The sequence below is a fragment of the Emys orbicularis genome, chromosome 1, assembly GCF_028017835.1.
Source record: "Emys orbicularis isolate rEmyOrb1 chromosome 1, rEmyOrb1.hap1, whole genome shotgun sequence".
Taxonomy (NCBI): Eukaryota; Metazoa; Chordata; order Testudines; family Emydidae; genus Emys; species Emys orbicularis.
The window spans coordinates 47,251,415-47,254,776 of NC_088683.1; positions in this window are offsets into that span (position 1 = coordinate 47,251,415).

The window sequence follows — 3,362 nt, forward strand, 5'->3', positions numbered from 1 at the left end:
GTCTACATTACCGGCTGGATCGATGGGCAGCGCTCGATCCAGCGGGGGTCGATTTATCGCATCTAGTCTAGACGCGATAAATCGACTGCCGAGTGCTCCAGTAATCCACCAGGGCGAGAAGCACAGGCGGAGTCGACAGGAGAGCATCAGCCGTCGACTTACCGCAGTGAAGACACCGTAGTAAGTAGATCTAAGTACGTTGACTTCAGCTACGTTATTCACGTAGCTGAAGTTGCATAACTTAGATCGATCCCTTCCCCCCCAGTGTAGACCAGACCTTACATCGTTGGAAATCTTTAAAAAAAGGGAGGGTATTGTTTCCAGCACTCAGAACTTTTAAGAGTATAAGGCCCAAATATTTGGTTTTCTCAAAGATTGTATGAAAGACAATGAAGTTTATTAAAAACAGCTATCGATTTAAACACTGACCTGTAGTTTGCAGTCTGTTGTGTACTTATATTGTGCAAGTACATAAACCATCGCTATACTTTTTTTTTTTATAAATTCAATTTAGTTTTAATGTTAGTGACAAAAGAATTTAAAAAATAAACCTAAGCTAATATAATTAGTAAACTGTTAAAACAATAGGTTTATAATGAAGAGCTCAAATCTAACATTTGAAGGGGCAATATACAGAGGCAATTTACTATTCTGGAACATAAAGCATGTTGAATGTAAGAACAAATCTGAAAGTAACCAAGCACACTTCTGGATTGTTAACTTTCAGATCCTCAAACAGACTGTCTCTCAGATAAAGAGAGGAGATATAGAAAGAAAAGTTAGGGCTTGTCTGCACAAGTTATACAGGTATAAGGTAAGGTGTTAATTTAAACTGCTATAGCTATACTGGTAGAATTCCCTGTATAGGCATTTATTCCAATATACAGTGCCCTTTTTCTAGTTTAGCTTACATTGTTTTGGAAGCAGTTTGTTTAAGCAGTGGAGATATGTCTGCAGGTTTTGCATCTGTTGCTCTGGCAGGCTCTTGTGTTGCTTTGAGTTGGTGTGGCCTTGTCAGTGGGGAGCTTGCTTCTGATGATACAATTGGAGAGGTTGGGGGGTTGTTTGAATGCCAGAAGAGGGTTTTCAAGGAAGATTTCTTTCAGGATGGGATCCCCATCAAGTATGGGTTGTTGTAGTTTGACGATACCCCATATGGGGTCCCGTGTGGGATAGTAGGGGACTGTGTGTGTGTGTGTGTGCGCGCGCGATCAGAGGGGGTTTTATTTCTATATTGAAGCAGATTCTCTCGGTGGCCCATTCCATGATGCGATCTACCTCTCTGGTAGAGCATCCTTGTTTGGTGAAGGCAGTTCTGAGTGTGTTACGGTGTATATCCCGGGCTCTCTCCTCGGAGCCTATTTTATGGTATCTGACTGCCTGGTTGTAGATAACAGATTTCTTGGGGTGTTGGGGTAGTTACTGGATTTATTAAGGTAGGTGTGGTGATCCGTGGGTTTCTTGTGTATAGTTGTTTGCTGTTTTCGACAGACCCCAGTAGTGGTGAGTGGAACACGCACACATACAGTGCATGTGCATGCAAAATTAGTAATTAAATCCTGAATTAGTAATTTCATGTAAAGATCAGGATTATGGAAATTAGGGAGGGTTGGAATCTCTGCTCCTCCTGTCACACACCAACCTCTATTGAGAATCAATGTCACCCTTCAAACATTCCAGGCAGGTTGCTCAAATTAGGTAGAAAGTGAGGATTCCAGAAAGAGAAGCCAATTCACAATCAATGTAACATGAACAATTACCTCCTTGAAAAATGGAAAAACAAGTGCGGGGAGAAAAACCTCAAAAGGGTAACCTCTACATTTTGAGGAGAGACAGACAGGCAGGCAATTGAGATCCTGCAAGATATCTGCAGAGAAGCAGAGTGATAACCCAAGTTATTTTACAGTTCTCTAAAGAGACCACCTGGGCAGGGTTTTCACTCCCAGAGAGCAAGTAAACCAAAATATATCCCCACACAGGGCCATCCCTAGCTATTCTGGGGCCCTATGCAGCCCCCCCACGGGGGGTGTGGGTGGGGCCCCAGGCCTCCATGGGGGGGAGGGGCTGGCCCCAGGCCTCCATGGGAGGGGTGGGGCTGGCTTGGGGGACAGGGGGAACCACCCCCCAGCACTCACCAGCGGCGTGGTTGGGGCTGGGTTGCTGCACTTCCCGCCGCCGGTGACTGCAGGCCCAGCCCTGCCGCAGTCCTCAGGGGAGTGGGGGCGGGAAGAGGCGGAGCAGGGGCATGGGCTTTGGGGAAGAGGCAGGGCTGGGGCGGAGCAGGGGCTGGAGCAGCATGCAGCTGCGCAGGGCACCAGGAAATTTGGTGCCTCAAATTTCCTGGTGCCCTACGCAGCTGTGTACTTTGCGTATGGGTAAGGACGGCCCTGTCCCCACACCTTCATGAGTAAAACCTGCAGTGCAAAAATTAAGTGTTTTGTCTGTCATTTATATATAAAATATAATATAATGAAGAGTAAGATACATATTGTAAGCTCTTTGGAATGGGCACCATCTTTTTGTTATGTATTTGTACAGTGCCCAGCACAATGGGGACCTGATCCATGTGCTACTGCACTACAAATAATAACCAATGATCCTACAAATTCAGGCTGAAAAACACAATATTCAAGCCTGCACAAAGTCCCCATGCAAGTATGGGATATCCCAATGTAAAACACACACCTCTTCTGGAGATGGGAGTTTTGAGGGGCTTATAATCACATTTTCTATTTTTATGTTTTTCTCTTCCCTGCTGCTGCATGAACAAAAGAGAAAATTGCCTGTAGAAGGAAATATGTAAACTATGTTGAAAGTAAACAATCGGACACAAATACAGACATTTTCTCTTTCAGTTATGTGTCTTAGGTAAAGAACTTTTTTGACAGAGTAGGATTATTAAATTCAGCAATGAGTTTCTGTACTGCTTCTCCAAGAGGCATAGCACAGAACTTCCAGTCCAGAGGGAGGTGGGAGTATTGTAGTTTTAAGCCATCTGTGTTCTCTCAGTCCTGAACTGACACAATCCCTGGAGGCCTGTCTAGGTTACAGCAGCCTCCCAGGCTTCTCTACCTGTTGAAGTGCTGCCTGGACCTGGAATCTCCACAGTGTTATGTGCTGTGTCGCTGCTCCTGATACTTCCCTCGCGTCTCCAGCCACGCCCCCATGACACACTCACCTCAAACGCTTAAGTCATATGGCCAAATACTGTAATGCTTACGTTCCAATCCACAGAAAGAAGTCCTCTTAGAGGCTCATCTTACATATGATAGAATTTGGAGGAAGGATAACTCCTTCAACTAGGCTTTTTGGGCTGTATGTGAAGGAATGGCTTATATAAATTATATTCTTCAAAGACAGAG